A 21,701-nucleotide genomic window follows, 5' to 3' on the forward strand; every position below is an offset into this window, starting at 1 on the left:
TTCGATACTGAACATTTTATTATCAATCCCATTTCAATAAGAAAGATTACAAGGTGGCATTCATTATGGCACTGTTAACTGAGTGAGCATGAGAATAGGCCACTACAATGGGGAACAGGGAACAGCAGGTATATGAGACTTAGTCTTCCTGTTGGATTCAAGACCACCATTGCTGAGACAGAGTCAAGACCAATACCAGAGCCAAAGGAGTCTAAGTCAAGACTAAGACAGGGGAGCAAGACTAGGACCAAAACCATACATGGCCCGGTCCATGTCAAGACTGAGACCAGACTCACAGATGTGTTAATTTGCTGGTTGTAGTATCTTCCTAGCCTGACATGACATTTCCCTTCTTCTTCTTCTTCTTCTTCTTCTACTAGCTGCTCCTGCTTCTCTGCAGGGTCACTGCAGCAGTCAGTCTTCTCCAATGCCCACGGTCTAATGTGTCTTCTTTCATCGCTCCGATGACCTCCATATCATTTCTGATGTTATCACTCCATCGCCTCTTGGGTCTCCCTCTCTTTCTCTTTCCTGGTGGTGCCATATACAACCCCCTTTTCCCCACATACTGATCGTCTCTCCTCTCAACATGGCCATACCAGTGTAGCCTTGCTGTTCTGCATCTGGTCAAAATACTCTCCACTCCCAACACATCTCACACTTTCTCATTCCTCACATGGTCCCACAGGATCCCTGTCATTTTCTTCCAGTTCCTCCACCCAGAGTCTACCCTCCTCTTCACTTCTTTGTCTGATGTTCCTGTGTTGGTCAGCATACTGCCCAGATACTTAAATTCTTGAGCTTTTGGAACCTGTGTGTCTTGTAGCCAGATGTTGTCAGCTTTTGTCCCATGCAGGCAGAGGTACTCTGGCTTGCTTCTTGATACCTTCATCCCCCAGGATTCCAGCGCCTCCCTCCACTTCTCTAGGTCTTCCTCCAGTTTCTCCTTGTCTGTGGCACACAGAACCATATCATCCACAAACATCATCTGCCACAGTGCTTTCCCTCACCCCCTCTGTTAAGCAATCCATAATGATGGCAAACAGAAACGGGCTAAGAGCTGACCCCTGATGGAAGCTTACATTGACTGGGAAAGCTTCTGTTGTGCCAGCTGCACAGCATACCACTGTTTCGCTATCGGTGTACATATCCTTCACCATGCACACATACTTATCAGGTACAACTTTCTCTTGCATGCACCAGTACAGTTCCTCCCTGGGTACTCTATCATAAGCCTTTTTTTTTTTAACCATACCAAGAGCAGATACGGCTAAAGAAGCTAGCTAAAAGGAGAGAAAGGAGGAGGAAGAAAGAGTCAAGGCCATTATTAAAAAATGTTCTGTTTCCGGTCCACCGGCCAGGTGAGTGCCATTTGTGTGGTTGAAATTTTTTTTTAACGCTGGTTTTTCGACATTTTTTTTTTTTCGGGTTCGTAAATCTAAAATCGAACTTGACATTTACGCATTCCCAGGGCTTTCCACTAAGGCTCATACTAGCCAGCCATGACAAATAAGTAGCCAGCCGGGGGGGGGGAGTAAACACAAAACTAGAGATGACAATTCCCCTGTGTGAAATGGTGAGAGTGATGCAGGGCACGTCTCACAGGCTATGAGGCTCCAATGCTCTGAGCCTGTGTGTGTGAGAGAGAGAGCAGCCGCTCCCCTCTCTGCTCCCTGAGTGGAGCTCATCACCTTGGTAACGGTGCTCAGGTGCAGGGAAGAGACACAATATGACAAGCAAAGAGCACTTTTTCTCAGAGTTCCCTCTCCTCGAACAACGCAGATTTACACAGAAACGAAAGGAGCTATTCACAAAATTCTTGCATATTGAGTGCTACAAGACTCCCATGAACACATTGATGTAATTTTTTTGTCCCTAGTGTAAAGAATGTGGACAATAGAGTGAGTTAAAAACAAGTGACTTTTCTGATTTTGCAGTAAAAGTGTTGCCAGGTTTATAATGGGAGTCTATGGGGCAGCGCGGCTGTCCTCTCCTTACTTTCAGGCTTCTCATTCAAAAACTGTAAATCCTATCATTTAGGTAGACACATTGTGTGAATCAGGACAAGTGTGACTACAACTTTTGAGAAAATTATGTGTGTAGAGTGAAATTTGTGGCTGAAAACACAGTTTAAATGAGAAAGTTTGAGCTACTTTTTCAAGCTCTCTACACTCTAACTTACCGAGCTCCACTGGTGTGTAACGCCATAGACACCCATTGTAAAGTCTGAATTTCTCCAGAATTGATCATGGTGTTTGATCTGTGACTGATCAAAAAGTATAGAACCTAACAAAAAAGTTGAATGCCAGATCCACACAGGAGAAGTTTGTCTCCGTTTTAAAGTTTGAATCATGTCTCTAGGTGAAAGCATGCCAGAGCAGCAGATGTTTGAAAAACATTGAAAATGTGCAATTTTTTCAATTAATTCCATAGAAAATGAATGGGAAATTTTGTGTGATTTTTTCACGACTATGTCGCGAAAAAAATCCCAGAATGCTGAACAAAGTAATAGCATAGCGAGTCCGACTGAGCCGCACGTTTTGATGTATTGTTTGTCTGTGTGCAATGTACGGTTATTGGGTTATTTGAAATCGAAATTTGTACGGAAGATGAAAAACGGAAGAACAAGAGTTTGCTGTGCTTTGCACTGCAAACTATTGACTCCCTATATGGGAGTCAATAGTTTGCAATGCATAGCACTAGTTTGCAATGCATAGTACTGCATCACTAATAATAAACTCCTGTGCACGCAGTTCCCAGGATTAAATGTATTTTCCACAGACCATTTATTTATTCACTTTACTCAAATACAAAATAAAATGGCAGTAAATCTTCTTTCTTTTCTTGCGTATTGCATCATGAGGCGTTCCTGGCTTGTAAATCTCTTATTTTCGGTGCATGACACATTCACGCAACTGAGCATGCTATGAATTAACAACGACAACGGTCTGCAGTGGTGGCTACACAATTAAACACTCAGCGAACATTTCTCCATTTGTGTATGCAAATACACTCCAACGACTCAGTTTGGTTTCATTTACAACCAACGGTGTCTTTTGATGCCAGCACGTAATTAAACGAGAGAAGACTGGTTTACCAGAGACAAAATAAGCGTTATCTCTGCTTCTGTTCCCTCCGACGGCCCCGACACACTACTGCCTCCGCCGAGTGCGCGCACACACACCACATGTTGGGGCCGCGGATGAGTTACTCTCCCTTGATCAACGAAGTTGGCGGGGAATTTGTGGTTATTATCGGTACAAACAGTGCGAATCACAACTTAAATGAGCGCGGTTCAGTTTGACATTATTGTCAGTCCGTTAGATAAACATTTAATTTTATTAAAATCGAAAATTAATATTTAGAGCCTGTGGGCTACAAAAATAATAGTCATTAAAGTAGCCGGTTGGACTTAATTGTGTAGTCGGCTGTATGGCCGGTAGCCAGCGCTTGTGGAAAGCCCTGTCGAATCAGCTCTGCGCATGCGCCGTGCGGCACAAAAAAATGGCAGCCGCCATGAAGGAAGGAGATCCGGAGTTTTCAAACATTTGCTTAAGTGTGAAATTGCAAAATGGTATTCTAGCGAACAACAAAATAGTAAAGATTCAGAAAAACAAATCATTCAGTGATCATTTTAAGTGTAATTTCATCCGAACTAGGCCTAACGGTCGATTTAGAACTACAAAAAGTCCGTGTGTCGGACATTTTAAGTACCTTTGTAAAAGTTTTGCAAATATTGCAGTCAGCATTTAAAATGCTAACTTAAAGTTTTTGTACAAGTTTCAGTTGATTAAACTGTCATTTTATTAAATGTGTCTGCTTTTGTAATAAAAAAGTACTGAAAGAAAAAGCAAACACAGCATTGCGATTTCTTATCCATCCATTAAAAAAAAATCCCTCCCTCTCTACTGAAAATTTTTTTGCTCACCCGGTGGACAGGAAACAGATTTTTTTTAAGGATGGCCCAATGATGACCATCCATATGGGAACACTCAACGTTGGAAGCATGACAGGAAAAGGGCAGGTGTTGGCAGATTTGATGCAGAGGAGGAAGATCAATATATTATGCGTGCAAGAAACAAAGTGGAAAGGGGAGAAGGCAAGAGAGATCGGCAATGGCTGCAAACTGTTCTACTATGGTGCAAACAACAGGAGAAATGGAGTAGGCATTATCCTCGATGAGAAGCTGAAGAATAACATATTAGTGATGAAGAGGAAGTCCGACAGAGTGATGTGGATGAAGATCAACCTAGAGTGCCAGATGGTGAACATCATGAGTGTCTATGCACCACAGACAGGATGCGAAGAAGCAGAGAAGATCACCTTCTGGGAGGAGGTGAATGAAGAAATGACTGAAATACTAAGGCTACATCCACACGACAACGGCAACGAGATGTTATTTAAAAATATATCGCATCCAAATGGGCAACAATCAGTAAAATATCAGGTCCATATGGCAACGCAACGCTTGCTGAAAACGATGCAATACACATGCCACACCTCTAGGGGCGCTGTAAGACGGTCCCTTCGGAGACACCAGAACAATAGAAGAAGTAAGGACACATGCGCATAAACTATTATGCGCGAGACTTCATATTAGCCACAAAGTCAGGAAAATCTGTTTGTAAAATTACATTATAATGACCAAATACAATGAAAAGTATTTTTCCAGTCTCACCTGTGAAAGGTAATCCCATGTGATCTCGTTTGGACGGCAAACCTGTTGGTACAGTTAAACGCAGCTAATCTTTATTCTCCGCTTTGACCTCTCCAAAATGGTGGCGAGGATGACATATGATTCTACGCGGAAGGCGGCGTCTTTAATGGTCTGGAATAAATTGAATGATACACGTTGATGGATTAATTTGTTGTTTCTCACCTGTGAAAGGTAATCCCATATGATCTCGTTTGGACAGTAAACCTGTTGGTACAGTTAAACGCAGCACATGAATCTTTATTCTCCGCTTTGACCTATCCAATATGGCGACGAGGATGACGTATGATTCTACGCGGAAGGCGGCGTCTTTAATGGTCCGGAATAAATTGAATGATACACGTTGATGGATTAATTTCTTCTACGCCCTTTTTGAGGAATGTATTGTAGGACTTAAACCCACATCTGAAGAGGTGAGATCACTCCTTTTTTTTCCCCTATTTTTGCTGGCGGGATTGACTCTGCCCTAAGGGCAGAGTCTCTCTCTCTCTCACTTTGCACCATTACACAATAAATATTCACAGTGAAAATATTTTGTAAGCGCGTTTCATGAACCAAGTTATAGGATTTGTTGACAACTCGCATCGAGTTCGTTACACTTCTACCCGGCGTGAAGCACTCAGTCATGTGGTTGTGACATCATCGTAAACAAATCCGTTCTACTCATCCAGACGACTTCACAACGGCAACGTTGCCAGATCTTTCCACTCTGGAACCCGTTCTCAAAAAGATTGCGTTTTGGGCACCCAAAACGCCGGTGCCGTGTGGATGCCAGGCCTAAACGATAAGCAATTGTATCGGAGTCACCTGAATCCATTGCCGTGTGGACAGGGCCAAAGACAAGAGCAACTTTGGATTGGAGATGACTTCAATGGCCATATTGGGAGCAAAAACAGTGGAAAGGAAGATGTCATTGGGAGGTTTGGCTACAGGACCAGAAATGAAGAGGGAGAATTGCTACTGGATTTTGCTATGAGCACAGATATGGCAGTCGTCAATACATACTTCAAGAAGGCTGAAAGACACCCAATCACCTACAAGAGTGGAAGGGCTATGACCCAGATTGATTACATCCTGTGCAGAAAAACAAGCAAAAGAGTAGTTAAAGATTGTAAAGTGTTACTGGGAGAGAGTGTGACATAACACAGACCAGTAGTGTGCACCATGAGACCTGTGAAAGCACGACCAAAAAGAACAAGTGGGGAAGCGAAGATCAAGTGCTGGAAACTGAGTGATATGGCCCTCAGAGAGCTTTTCGTAGCTGAACTAATGGGAAAATTGGACATCAGAAAGAGAGATGGCACCAATACCTGGGAGAATGTGGCCCAAGACATCTGGACAGCAGCAGAAAATACAGTGGGGAGAACATCAGGCAAAGTGAAGGCTGAGAAGAAAACATGGTGGTGGTGCAGTGAGGTGCAAGAGAGCATACAGGCTAAGGAGGAAGTAAAGAAGGCACTAGATCTGAACAGCAATGAGGAAAACAAGACCTTGCACAAAGAGAAGAAGAAGGCTACAAATAAGGCAGTAGCTATTGCCAAGGCCCAAGCTTACCAGAGATTGTATGAAGACCTAGATACCAACGAGGGTCAGAAGAGAGCATTAAGAATTGGGAAGAATAAGAACAAAGACTTGGAGGATATATACCAAGCAAAGCTCATCAAAAATGAGGATGACACAGTTCTGTCAGAGAACACGCAGATACTCCAACGGTGGCACGAGTACTTTCACAAACTGATGAATGCGGAAAACCCAAGAATCCAAAGAAGTGCTGAACAAACAATAGTGGAAGAGCAGGTGAACATCATCTCAGAAGCTGAAGTCATCAATGCCTTGAAAAAGATGAAGAATGGGAAAACGGTCGGCCCTGATAACATCCCCGTAGAAGTGTGGAAATACATGGGAGCAACTGGAGTGACATGTTTGACAGAGTGGTTCAGAAAGATCATGGAGGAGGAGAGAATACCTGGTGAATGGAGAAAGAGCACGCTAGTTCCCATCTACATTACATATCTCTTCAATAAACTAAAATCTAATCATCTAATTTGGTATTATCATTTTGTACAAATAAGTATACAGGACATACATAGGACATGTTAAGCCTAGCCGATTGTAGCAGTGAGGGTATGGTCAAGCATCAGCTGTGGATGGACAGTAGGCAGGTACTGTAAAACCAGCAGCTAACACATTATGAGGCTCACCTGTGTCAGATTGCTGGCAGTTTATTGTGTGTTTCCTTTGTCTGTGTTTGCAGAGAGAAGCCAGTAGCCAGATAGAGATGAACAGCTCAGTGCTGTGTGAGCGATTAGAGTGCATAGAGTGAAATAATGTCAATGAAAAGTGAAACTAAGCAAAATAAAATGCACCTTCAGTTGTCACAAGTCTGTCTCCCATTTCCTCATTTCCTCCAAACTGCAAAAGTGTTACACCCATTCTTCTGGCATTTTTTTCCATTCCATTATCTGTAACCACTTATCCTGTACAAGGTCGCAGGCAAGCTGGAGCCTGTCCCAGCTGACTATGGGCGAGAGGAAGGGTACACCCTGGACAAGTTGCCAGATCATCACAGGGCTGACACATAGAGACAAACAACCATTCACACCTACAGTCAATTTAGAGCCACCAATTAACCTAACCTGCATGTCTTTGGACTGTGGGGGAAACCGGAGCACCTGGAGGAAACCCACGCAGACATGGGGAGAACATGCAAACTACACACAGAAAGGCCCCCGTCAGCCACTGGGCTCAAACTCAAAACCTTCTTGCTGTGAGGCAACAGTGCTAACCACTACACCACCATGCCGCCCTTTTCGTCTGGCAAGTGTAGCAGCATAACCCTAATTTATGTTATTCCACTGAGTGTTAGGGGGCATATGAGGTAAATGAAATGACACAAAGTTTGCTAATTATACATTTAAAAAAAAAAACATGGTTTACATGGTCAGATGCTTTTTTTTAGAGAAATGAAAAGATTTGCAGCCCTGTGATGACCTAGCGACTTGTCCAGGGTGTACCCCGCCTTTCGCCCGTAGTCAGCTGGGATAGGCTCCAGCTTGCCTGCGACCCTGTAGAACAGGATAAAGTGGCTAGAGATAATTAGAATGAGATGAGAAAAGATTTGCAAATCAAAGCACATTTCCTTTGATCTAAGCACACAGCAGGTAAATAAAAAAATTTTTTTGGCTCATACAACTTTCTGAGACATTGCTGTGCATTACAAGTACTTGTGATATATTATTTTAAACATAATATTTATTAGAATATTCATAGGAAATGTTTTGAAACAGTCACTTGAAATATATAAGCACTATCTAAGTCCATATGCAGAGATAGACATTTACATTTTGTGCCATTACAAAAATACATATTTGTGGAAATGTTATGATGGTCTTGGATGATTTCTCAAGACCAAGACAGGTCTCAAGTATCACAGCACGACTTGGTCTATGAAGGCATTTTAACACCTTGTTTACAAGGTACCTATAATGCTGGTCAATGAACTGCACAGGCTGTGGTCTCCAGATCCAGTGGGGATCTACTTTCATCAAAAGAAAAGTATAGCATGAGCTAGAGAGTGTGATGATGGAGTATTATTTGGCAGAGGTCTTTAGGATGCATGGTGCCACCAGACTCCCTCCACACAAACTGTGGGATTGTGCTATGGACCTGCTTCCAGGAGATACTCCTCCATGTCCTGGCATCCAGCAAACAGACTGCCTTCCACATGAGCAGCATCAGTCAGGTTTTTCTCGAAGAAAAATTATGGGGGATTATAGCCATATATAGATTACCAAGGACTGAATCAGGTCACAAAGAAATTTCTGTATGCCCTGCCTTAGGGCCTGGCTGCACTGGAACAACTACATGGGATGCCAGGTTTTCAGAAAGCTTGCTTTGAAGGGTGTGTACTGCCCCTTGCCTATCTAGGATGGAGACTAGTGACTTCTCAATAGCCATAGGGCACTATGAATACCTGGTGGATGTTATATGGCTTGTGAGGAAACCACTGTGTTCCAGCGCTAGAAGGTACAGGTTTTGTACAGACGATTTCAAAGATTAAGTCTTTTACCTTCATGAGTACAGATTGTACTAATAGTAGGACTTAGAGTACTACATAAAAATCACACACACAAATAAATGCACAGCATGAGCTGGTAAATAGTGTGGATTTTCACAATGTATATTGTATATTCTAAGGTTACTCAGTGTTTCTCTCTCCTGGTTTTCTTCCTGTGCTTATTTCATTGTCCCCAACTTTTACCAAGCATAATTTTAGCTTAGTTTCAGCACCCTTTCTCTAGAGTGCAATTAGTAAAACATATATAAAAGATAAAGGGAGATTATTGACAGTTAATGTCTAAAACACTTGTTCCATTTGCTCTGACTAATTCTTTATCGGACTAAACTTCTGAAAAGAATGACTCACTTAGCACTTCCACCTGTTTCCTCCAGATAAATGGGTTGTGGCGGGGCTGTTTGATAGAAAGGGGAAACAAAGTATGTCAGCATATCCCTACACCTCAGAGAATTGTTCACCATTCCCCAGTCACTCACTTTAGAAACTCATTAGTGGGCTGAAATTCTCCCCACCTTACCTAACCTCCTGAAACTGCAACATTCAGCATTTTCCAAAAATTGTTCACTCTCTTTCCTTCCTCTACTGCTTGCATTGTATAGACTTTATTTTATTTTACTAATGATTGCACTTTTTTAACCTGAGAAAATGAGTGTGTGTGTGTGTTTGATAGTGCTATTGGGTTCTTTGGTGACTTGAGGCTATTTATTGTACAAGTACTTAAATAAACTGTTCAGATTAAGAAGGGAGTGTCATTATTCAGTTCATGTCTGCTTATGCAACTCTTATTTTTATTTAATCCTTTATGTCCTTATTAACTTTACCCCTCCTTATAATCTCTCTCGATGAAAAGACATGCACTTGAAAAGAATCAGCACTGGCATAAGGGAGGACGGTAATATCTTTGTGATGCAGTAAGCCTTTGGTGTAGGAGCAGCCTCTTTCAATAGATATGTGACCAGAGGAAGAAACATTTATTAGGGGTTATCTCAAAGGCACTGGTTGAATTTTGGCAACCTAATTGGTCTTACTGTCTGAAAATGATTTTTTTTTTTTTTTTTTTGTCCTTTGAGATAAAGTTTTCAGAGTAATGAGATGTTGGAGACCTCAGATCATTTTACAGTTCGATGCAAAACCAAAGGAACATTTTTCCCCCTGATATTCTGCCTAATTTAGTCTTGGCCAACTCCCAACCTCCAGCCAGCTCTCCCCTATCAGACGATAGCTACCAACCAGGGAGGGCAAAGGCTAAAGCTGGTTTTACACTGTGCGATTTCAGTGGTCTTTTGCAATTATACGTTGTCACACTTAATGAAATGATCCCAATAAGAATTCTGTAACAGACTGTGCTTTAACATGTGTGCTTCATGTCAGATTAAGTGATGAAGATATCTACTATGCTCAGTCATACTGTGTGCACAGCAATGCAGTACAACATTTTAGCACTTCAACTGGAAAGCATAAACATAGTCGCATTGTCAAAACATTTCACACTGTCACAATAGTAAATAAACTGTGTGAACAGAACATTTGCATGCTAATTAGCTAGCTACATACCTGGAAAGTGTGTCATCCTCTATTTCTTTCCATCTCACATCCCTTTTTGTCCTATCATGATATAACTGTGTTGAAACATTATAGAGACATTTTGTCTGATGCTGCAATTCAACAAACTGCACTCCTTTTAAGTCAAAAATATTTTGTTTACATTTTGCCATTGCCAGGACAATGACTGTTTGCTGTCCCATGAAATTGATGTAATCATGTGTAGTACTCCTATTAGTAGATTTAAACAAGTGTCATAACAGTGGTTACATGCTGAGATTTTAGGCAAAATTTTCTGAATGTGACAGACGTTGATTATCTTTGGTCACAGTGGCACTAAATCCACTGGTGAGCATGTCACATTAAGCATTCTAAAATCACCAATCTCAATTTCAAATTATCCTTTACAATTTGTGATTGTGACTGCGAGAGCAAAATCAGGCTGAATATCATACACTGTAATGCCGACTTAACACAAGCTTCCTTAGAGACAGGTGAAGTTGCTGACCACATCCTTTTGAACTGCTGCTCATGCTGCATCACGGGTTGGTGTAACACATGGAAAGCGCTATCCACCTCTCCTGCAAGCATGAGCTCACAGACACCAATGATTTGCTAGTGTCATTATGATAAGTGAGAGAGTATGCCAGCCCTCCCACCCAGAAAACATGGCCCAGTCACAGATGGCGATGGCATCGTCCAGATTCAAACTTGCAATCTCTGAATTTCAAATTTCAGAGGAATTGCAGTATTATAAATGGGCATATGTGGTATGAATACATGCATTCATGGATGCAGTATAAATACAGCACCAGTCAAAAGTTTGGACACACCTACTCATTCATCTGTGTTTCTGTATTTTGATTATTTTCTACATTGTAGAACACTGAAGACATCAAAACTATGAAATAACCTATGGAGCATGTATGGAATTATGTGGTAAACAAAAAAGTGTTTAAAAAACAACATACAGTGGTGCTTGAAAGTTTGTGAACCCTTTAGAATTTTCTATGTTTCTGCATAAATATGACCTAAAACATCATCAGATTTTCACATAAGTCCTAAAAGTAGATAAAGAGAACCCAGTTAAACAAATGAGACAAAAATATTATACCTGGTCATTTATTTATTGAGGAAAATAATCCAATATTACATATCAGTGAGTGACAAAAGTATGTGAACCTCTAGGATTAGCAGTTAATTTGAAGGTGAAATTAGAGTCGGGTGTTTTCAATCAGTGAGATGACAATCAGGAGTGAGTGGGCACCCTGTTTTATTTAAAGAACAGGGATCTATCAAAGTCTGATCTTCACAACACATGTTTGTGGAAGTGTATCATGGCACGAGCAAAGGAGATTTCTGAGAACCTCAGAAAAAGCATTGTTGATGCTCCTCAGGCTGGAAAATGTTACAAAACCATCTCTAAAGAGTTTGGACTCGACCAATCCACAGTCAGACAGATTGTGTACAAATGGAAGAAATTCAAGACCATTGTTACCCTCCCCAGGAGTGGTTGACCAACAAAGATCACTCCAAGAGCAAGGCGTGTAATAGTCAGGGAGGTCACAAAGGACCCCAGGGTAACTTCTAAGCAACTGAAGACCTCTCTCACATTGGCTAATGTTAATGTTCATGAGTCCACCATCAGGAGAACACTGAACAACAATGGCGTGCATGGCAGAGTTGCAAGGAGAAAGCCGCTGCTCTCCAAAAAGAACATTGCTGCTCATCTGCAGTTTGCAAAAGATCACGTGGACAAGCCAGAAGGCTATTGGAAAAATATTTTTTGGACGGATGAGACGAAAATAGAACTTTTTGGTTTAAATGAGAAGCGTTATGTTTGGAGAAAGGAAAACACTGCATTCCAGCAGAAGAACCTTATCCCATCTGTGAAACGTGGTGGTGGTAGTATCATGGTTTGGGCCTGTTTGGCTGCATCTGGGCCAGGACGGCTTGCCATCATTGATGGAACAATGAATTCTGAATTATACCAGCAAATTCGAAAGGAAAGTGTCAGGACATCTGTCCATGAACTGAATCTCAAGAGAAGGTGGGTCATGCAGCAAGACAACGACCCTAAGCACACAAGTCGTTCTACCAAAGAATGGCTAAAGAAGAATAAAGTTAATGTTTTGGAATGGCCAAGTCAAAGTCCTGACCTTAATCCAATGGAAATGTTGTGGAAGGACCTGAAGCGAGCAGTTCATGTGAGGAAACCCACCAACATCCCAGAGTTGAAGCTGTTCTGTACGGAGGAACGGGCTAAAATTCCTCCAAGCCAGTGTGCAGGACTGATCAACAGTTACCGCAAACGTTTAGTTGCAGTTATTGCTGCACAAGGGGGTCACACCAGATAGTGAAAGCAAAGGTTCACATACTTTTGCCACTCACAGATATGTAATATTGGATCATTTTCCTCAATAAATAAATGACCAAGTATAATATTTTTGTCTCATTTGTTTAACTGGGTTCTCTTTATTTACTTTTAGGACTTGTGTGAAAATCTGATGATGTTTTAGGTCATATTTATGCAGAAATATAGAAAATTCTAAAGGGTTCACAAACTTTCAAGCACCACTGTATGTTTCATATTTTAGATTCTTCAGAGTAGCCACCGTTTACCTTGATGACGCTTTGCACACTACTGGCATTATCTTAACCAGCTTCATGAGGTTGTTTTTTTTTTAAATGACACTGTATTTTCATATGCAGTACCAGTCAAAATTTGGACACCCCTACTCATTCATAGGGTTTTCTGTATTTTGATTATTTTTTACATTGTAGAGTAATACTGAAGACATTAAAACTATGAAATAACATCTGGAACATATCTGGAATTATGTGGTGAACAAAAAAGTGTTGAAATATGTTTGATATTTTAGATTATTGAAAGTATCCACCATTTACCTTGATGACGCTTTACACACTATTGGCATTATCTTAACCAGCTTCATGAGGTAGTCACCTGAAATGCTTATCAATTAACAGGGGTGCCTCGTCAAAAGTTAATTAGTCCAATTTCTTACGTTCTTAATGGTGTTTGAGATCAAACAGTAAACAGTAAATAATAAAAATACAGTAAATAGCCCTATTCCACAACTGTAGTAATCCATATTATGTCAAGAACCACTTGACTAAGTAAAGAGAAATGACATCTATCATCACTTTAATGCTCCTGCTGTTGGCAGCTTCAAATCTAGACTAAAGACCAAGCTGTTTTCAGATGCTTTCTGCTAAATGATTAATATTGTCATCTTTACATGTTTTAAACTTTCTTAACTTTTACAGTCTTTGCATGTTTTAAACTTTACTTAACTTTTATTCTATTTTATTCTGCTATTTTTTACTGAACTTTTACTTCATTTTATTATTTTATTTTTACTATTGTTTAATTCTTATTATTTTTCTTCCCCATTTATTTTATGTAATTTTATTTTCTATTGTTTACTGTTTTGCTTTTACTTCTGTAAAGCACATTGAACTGCCACTGTATATGAAATGTGCTATATAAATAAACTTGCCTTGCCTTGCCTAAGACACTTGGTCCTGTCAATTCAATGTTTTTTCTTAATTTTTAATTAATAAAAATAAAGAAAAAAACCATTGAACTGACAGGACGAAAATCAATATTTCTTCCTGCTGTGTCTGCTTAAAATCCCTTACAAAATGGTTCCATCATTTGCAATGTATCTCTTAATAATTAATTCTGTTCTAGCAGTATTTTATTTTTTTTCCTTTTCTCAGACTTCATCTGCCATTTATTATAATATTATGACATTGTTCCTGCAATTATTAACTGGACATCAATGAGGTACAATAGTGGATATTGTTAATGTCATGCATGAACCTTTTTGTTCAAGGGCAACTTGACTGGTGATGATAGTGCAGTTCTAGTCACAGAAAGGTATTAATAAAGTATGATTTGATTCTCTCTATGAAACAAAGGTTAGGAAGACATGCAGGCAAAGTTCTTAATGATATTCAGCTTAGAGCAGACTGTACCTGAGTCCAGTCTGGTACCACAAAATTAACCCCATGTGTATTTCCTTTGCACAATATGTTCCAAGGAGACTAAGATCAACCTACTTCAGCTTTAGGAATTATTAGACTCGACATTAATGTGGTTACCTGCATACCAACCAGTTCTCTCTAGGGCATAGTGGAAGACTACAAGATTCTTCATATGAAACATTAGCAAATAAGGTTCTTACATGTTCAAATGAAAACTGAGCACTAGCGTTTTTAATGTGTTTAAACCATTGGCTTTAAAAACAAGAAGAACCTTTTTTGTGTGATATTGCTAATGCTGCAAATAACAGAGGAGTAGGAGTACACATCAACCAGGGACTTGCGTCAGTGTCCAGAAGCACTGTACTTAATGAAGTTCAGAGGCATGGAGAAATTAGCAACATCAAAACCAGAATCTACTAATTAATTAGGCTTCTTGCTCAGTCAGAACACATCCTCTCCGAGAGGCCCATTAACATGTGTCATTAACATGTACCTGCGACTTTTCTGTCAGCTGCTAATGCTAGTTTATAGAACACATTATGCAGAGCTTTGTCAACATGGTTAGCAGGGAGTCTCATTGGAGATGAACAAAAGCAACAAATGAACAGACACATCCAGGTGCCTTTGGAATGAGGAAAGTCTAAAGAAGGTGTTTTCAGTAGGTGATAGGTTTCTAAAAACAAGCAGCTTATGAGTCATTCACCACTGTTTTACAGCAACATGTGGCATGGTGATCAAGATTTATTTTAGGAGCTATCTTGTTTCAACTCCAACTAAGTATGAGAGTATCTAATTTCATGAAAATGTACCTTCTTTTAATAACTGTCATTCTAACTAGACCTAAAATCGTAAACGACATAATGGTGAAAATTCCAACCTTGAGGGATAAAAGAATTGTGGTAACTTTTTTTTTTTATCCTTTCATGTCAAAGGAACAGGCGATTTCAGATCATCTCAGAGATAATTTCCTGCACAACATTAAACACCTTTGTCTGACTAGTGTCTATGAAGTTACTTCAATAGTATTGGAAATCACCTGCTCAATTGTGCTAATGAAGTGCTCTCTCAGACACGAATGCTCCTGATTAAAAACACCAGTTATTAAATGTGAGATGAATGACATTAATTAGGCACCTTTTTTAAAAACAACTTGTCAGTGTAGTTTTGTCACTTAAAAATTGAGGTCTGATTTGCCAAAGGCAAATGAAATGCCTGTGTACGATGTTGAACAACAAACTGACAGTAGTGATTGTGCATTCTACAGTGGTGCTTGAAGGTTTATGAACCCTTTAGAATTTTCTACATTTCTGCATAAATATGACCAAAAACATCATCAGATTTTCACACAAGTCCTAAAAGTAGATAAAGAGAACCCAGTAAAACAAATGAGACAAAAATATTACACTTAGTCATTTATTTATTGAGGAAAATGATCCAATATTACATATCTGTGAGTGGCAAAAGTATGTGAACCTCTGCTTTCAGTATCTGGTGTGACCCCCCTGTGCAGTAATAACTGTAACTAAACGTTTCCGGTAACTGTTGATCAGTCCTGTACACCGGCTTGGAGGAATTTTAGCCCATTCCTCCGTACAGAACAGCTTCAACTCTGGGATGTTGGTGGGTTTCCTCACATGAACTGCTTGCTTCAGGTCCTTCCACAACATTTCAATTGGATTAAGGTCAGGACTTTGACTTGGCCATTCCAAAACATTAACTTTATTCTTCTTTAACCATTCTTCGGTAGAACAACTTGTGTGCTTAGGGTCGTTGTCTTGCTGCATGACCCACCTTCTCTTGAGATTCAGTTCATGGACAGATGTCCTGACATTTTCCTTTAGAATTCGCTGGTATAATTCAGAATTCATTGTTCCATCAATGATGGCAAGCCGTCCTGGCCCAGATGCAGCAAAACAGGCCCAAACCATGATACTACCACCACCATGTTTCACAGATGGGATAAGGTTCTTATGCTGGAACGCAGTGTTTTCCTTTCTCCAAACATAACGCTTCTCATTTAAACCAAAAAGTTCTATTTTGGTCTCATCCATCCACAAAACATTTTCCCAATAGCCTTCTGGCTTGTCCATGTGATCTTTAGCAAACTGCAGATGAGCAGCAATGTTCTTTTTGGACAGCAGTGGCTTTCTCCTTATGCCGACCATTGATGGGATGCGAGACTCCTGTTCCTTTCACAGATGTTTACTGACACCATAGAACTAAAAGTTCAAGTAGACAAAATAAAAGACAACATCAGCTATTGCAATCATTACAGAAATAGCATTGCTTAGCACTGTAGCCAATACCGATAAAAAATACATAAAGTAATACTGACCACTTTAGCCTGCTTTTCAACCAACAGCAGAGTCATTCCCCAGAGGCAATCTTCACAGTAAAAAAAAAAAAGATTCTTCAGCTTACACTTCTCATAAAACCACATTCACACAGTTATAATAAACACCACAAAGCATGGAGTAAGAATAAAAAGGAACGAACTAGCAGGTAACATCACCGCTACAAGTACTCCTCGGTCTCTGTGTGACGCTTATGGAGCTAATAGGCGCTACTTCCGTTTTTTTTTTTTTTACTCCTTTCAAAATAAAGGTACAGTGGTGCTTGAAAGTTTGTGAACCCTTTAGAATTTTCTATATTTCTGCATAAATATGATCTAAAACATCATCAGATTTTCACACAAGTCCTAAAAGTAGATAAAGAAAACCCAGTTAAACAAATGAGACAAAAATATTATACTTGGTCATTTATTTATTGAGGAAAATGATCCAATATTACATATCTGTGAGTGGCAAAAGTATGTGAACCTTTGCTTTCAGTATCTGGTGTGACCCCCTTGTGCAGCAATAACTGCAACTAAACGTTTCCAGTAACTGTTGATCAGTCCTGCACACCAGCTTGGAGGAATTTTAGCCATTCTTCCGTACAGAACAGCTTCAACTCTAGGATGTTGGTGGGTTTCCTCACATGAACTGCTCGCTTCAGGTCCTTCTACAACATTTTGATTGGATTAAGGTCAGGACTTTGACTTGGCCATTCCAAAACATTAACTTTATTCTTCTTTAACCATTCTTTGGTAGAACGACTTGTGTGCTTAGGGTCATTGTCTTGCTGCATGACCCACCTTCTCTTGAGATTTAGTTCATGGACAGGTGTCCTGACATTTTCCTTTAGAATTCACTGGTATAATTCAGAATTCATTGTTCCATCAATGATGGCAAGCCATCCTGGCCCAGATGCAGCAATACAGGCCCAAACCATGATACTACCACCACTATGTTTCACAGATGGGATAAGGTTCTTATGCTGAAATGCAATGTTTTTCTTTCTCCAAACATAATGCTTCTCATTTAAACCAAAAAGTTCTATTTTGGTCTCATCCATCCACAAAACATCTTTCCAATAACCTTCTGGCTTGTCCACATGATCTTTAGCAAACTGCAGATGAGCAACAATGTTCTTTTTGGAGAGCAGTGGCTTTCTCCTTGCAACTCTGCCATGCACACCATTGTTGTTCAGTGTTCTCCTGATGGTGGACTCATGAACATTAACATTAGCCAATGTGAGAGACACCTTCAGTTGCTTAGAAGTTACCCTGGGGTCCTTTGTGACCTCGCCGACTATTACATGCCTTGCTCTTGGAGTGATCTTTGTTGATCGACCACTCCTGGGGAGGGTAACAATGGTCTTGAATTTCCTCCATTTGTACACAACCTGTCTGACTGTGGATTGGTGGAGTCCAAACTCTTTAGAGATGGTTTTGTAACCTTTTCCAGCCTGATGAGCATCAACAACGCTTTTTCTGAGGTCCTCAGAAATCTCCTTTGTCTGTGCCATGATACACTTTCACAAACATATGTTGTGAAGATCAGACTTTGATCGATCCCTGTTCTTTAAATAAAACAGGGTGCCCACTCACACCTGATTGTCATCCCATTGATTGAAAACACCTGACTCTAATTTCACCTTCAAATTAACTGCTAATCCTAGAGGTTCACATACTTTTGCCACTCACAGATATGGAATATTGGATCATTTTCCACAATAAATAAATGACCAAGTATAATATTTTTGTCTCATTTGTTTAACTGGGTTCTCTTGATCTACTTTTAGGACTTGTGTGAAAATCCAATGATGTTTTAGGTCATATTTATGCAGAAATATAGAAAATTCTAAAGGGTTCACAAACTTTCAAGCACCACTGTATATATTTCAAAATAAATTCAAAAAGACGGCTGCATTTACACTCCCACCATCACACAATGTGTGATTCACAATGAAAATTGACATTGTTAACAGAACCTTATGAGGCATTTTGGTAAATACACAAATATACCTTCAAAAACAAACAAAAAAAAATCTTATTGAAGGGCTAACCTACTTATTCAGCCTCAGGCAATAGTACTGTTTTGTGTATGGGCCTTCCTAAGTAAACTAGCTTAGTTGTGCATGTACCTTTACTGTCTAGTGTTGTGTCACTAAGAATCAGTTTGAGTTTTCTGACTCTTCCGTCAGCTCCCTGGAAGACTTCAACTACCTTTGCCAGCTTCCACTGATTTCTTGGTGTGCCATCATCTTGCAACAGGGCAATGTCATTTACTTTAGCATTTCTCCTGTCCTTGATCCTTTTACTCCTCTGCTGCAGATTCAGCAAATACTCCTTTCAACACCTGGTCCAAAATTCACTGGACAAGAACTGAACTCTCTTCCATCTTTTCTGAAGATAGAGATCTTCCCTTATAAACTCTCCAGGTGGTGGTGCAATTATTGATGATTTCATTGTCAGTATGTGGTTTGGAGTTAGGGGTTCCGGTACTAATGGATCATTGAGATGTTCTGTGGTCAATGGTTGACTATTCACTACCGCCATCACTTCATACAGGTAAGTTCTTAATGAAAAGATGTCTAATCTTCCAGCAAACTGGTCCAGGATGGATGTGAGGACACTTCTCACGGTCCGAATCTGCCTCTCCCAGATGCTGCCCATGTGACTGGAAGCAGGTGGATTCATGACAAAGTTGCATCCTAGCTCTTTCACACATTCTTGCTATATTCCTTTCATTAATTCCTGGAATTCATTGTGTGCCCCCACAAAGTTTGTGCCTTGGTCACTTTGTAGTTGACTTACATTGCCCCTTATGGCAATAAAGCAGCGCAATGCATTAAGGAAGGCATCAGTAGAAAGGTCATTGTAGGAGCCAAATGTTGCTGTGTGTTCATTGTTGTAATTTTTCTGTGGCACACTGGGTGGCGCATGTCCGCACTTGTTTCAGGTATATAGGTAGCAATTGTAATGTTGTTGGCAGGTGTTTGACCCAGAAGGGGCAAAGGGTTTTTGACCGCTAACGCTCGCTACTGCAGACGCTTGCTATTGTTACTACTGTGGAACAGCTATGGACAATTTGTGCGTGATGGAATAAATGGACCACTTTTGTATTCAACGTCAAGATTTGCCTACCTGCGTTTGTTTACTACACAGTAAGTCAAGTGAGCGTTACATTGTTAACATCTAGCACGTCGGCCAGGCCATACCCGAGGTCAGGCACCTCAGTAGTTCAGTATTAGACCGAACTCCTTTAATATTAGTCAAAAACCCGCACCAGTTCGGACTTTAGTTACAAAGTCGGAGTCTTTGGCATGTATGGAATTAGGACCAGCCAAGAGCCGTCTGTTTTCTTGTGGATTATTGTTTGGATGTTTATGTGGGCTTACTGGTGATGAGGAATTTCTGGCTTGATACTGAAATCATGCCTAGGAGTACAAGGGACCATCCGATGACTGCACGGCACCCAATGAAAGAGGTATTTGTAGTGCTACAATCTTTAATGGCCATTTAAATTGTGTGCACACATACCCAGGTATAAAAGAAAAACAAAATGTGTTAAATGCCAGCAGACTGACTGTGGAGACTTTGTGAACTTTGTGTGACTGACTTTACAGCGAACTGTTCAATTGACTGTTTCATGGAGATGCGTGATACAAGCGCGATTGGACAGACTGCAATGCAAACCTCTGGTAAAACAAGTGGTGTTGATCACCAGCAGTCTAAACGTGCTGAAGCGCTTGCTGGTAAATTAGTTACGTTGCAAACGGACAGAAAGTCTAAGTTGGACAAAGCTGGCATTATTAGACAATCTATGCAAAGTTTAAAAAATGATAAACCACAGTTACAAATTGCTCTGAAAGAACTGATAGAAACATGTAATGATGCAAAATGTATTCATGAGTCTTTATTGAGTTTATTGCCTGTTGATGAAAAGGAAAAACATGAAATTTGGTTTAAAGCAAAGATGATATCTAACAATGAGGTCATTTCTGAAACAAAAGTTGGTAATATTGGTAATGTTGATTTGTTAATTGTTTTACCTGAAATGTTTGATGTTGGTTTAAATGCAAATGATCATGGTAAAGTAAATGTGGGTTTTAAAGCTGTAAATGAAAATGGTGAGTGTGGGGATGGTGTCAATGAAAATGATAGTGTGTCTAATATTGCTAGCAGACGGTCACATAAAAGTGGTAGCAGTGGGAGATCCAGCACGTCCTCAGCTAGGATAAAGGCGGAGGCCGAGAGAACTGCACTTGTTGCTAGAGCCACAGCTTTAAAGGAAAAACACGCCCTGGAGGAGCAGGAACAACAATTAAGAAGGGAGCAGCTTGATGTGGATGCAGAGTTGGCTGCCTCTGCCGCCAAGTTGGCTGTGTTACAGGCCTTTGATCAAAAGTAGTTGTTCAGCAGCATCCTTCAATGGCATGAATTCCTATGTGGAAAGGGGAAAAAAGGAAAATGGAATCAATAGGTGTCTTAAATCCTAATTCAAAGGAATTTCAACCTGGATTGTCAAAGCTAACACAACATGTCTCTGCCAAAGGACCGTTACCACCTAATAACCCACTGGCACCAGATGTGCTCAAAAGGCAAACAGAGCTGTGGTGCAGGGATACCGCTAAGCATCAGTACAACCCTGCTGAGCTACCTTATGGAATATTAGCACCATTGGACAATCTGCAGCGGTTGACAACCATGCAACAACACGGACAGCAAAGGCCTTTGACAGACCATCCAGTCAATGGAACTCACTCCCCAGACCTACTGGCCATTATGCAAAGGCAAAATGACATTAATGCTACCCTGGTCCGACATCATAATACATCATCTCTGCCGTCAAGAGAGATTCCTGTATTTGACAGGGACCCTCTCCAGTTCAGACTGTTCATTAAAGCCTTTGAACAAGGTGTGGAAAGCAAAGCTGAAAGTGTAGACTGTCTTTATTATTTAGAGCAGTTTTCCAGAGGACAGCCACAAGAGTTGGTGTGTAGCTGTCAACATATGGCGCCTGGACGTGG

At 40.4% G+C, this 21,701-nt stretch overlaps 1 long non-coding RNA gene across 1 annotated transcript; it reads right to left on the minus strand.

The window, feature by feature from the left end:
• Positions 1-15,744: 15,744 nt before the first annotated feature.
• On the minus strand, positions 15,745-16,883 carry LOC132888535 (uncharacterized). The gene is made up of 2 exons (XR_009654947.1): positions 16,681-16,883; positions 15,745-16,564 (listed from the first exon to the last, which is right to left on the minus strand). It is a non-coding gene; the product is annotated as an uncharacterized LOC132888535 (long non-coding RNA).
• Between the last annotated feature and the right edge of the window lie 4,818 nt (positions 16,884-21,701).

Source organism: Neoarius graeffei, chromosome 1 (genome assembly GCF_027579695.1).
Source record: "Neoarius graeffei isolate fNeoGra1 chromosome 1, fNeoGra1.pri, whole genome shotgun sequence".
In the NCBI taxonomy this organism is placed as follows: Eukaryota; Metazoa; Chordata; class Actinopteri; order Siluriformes; family Ariidae; genus Neoarius; species Neoarius graeffei.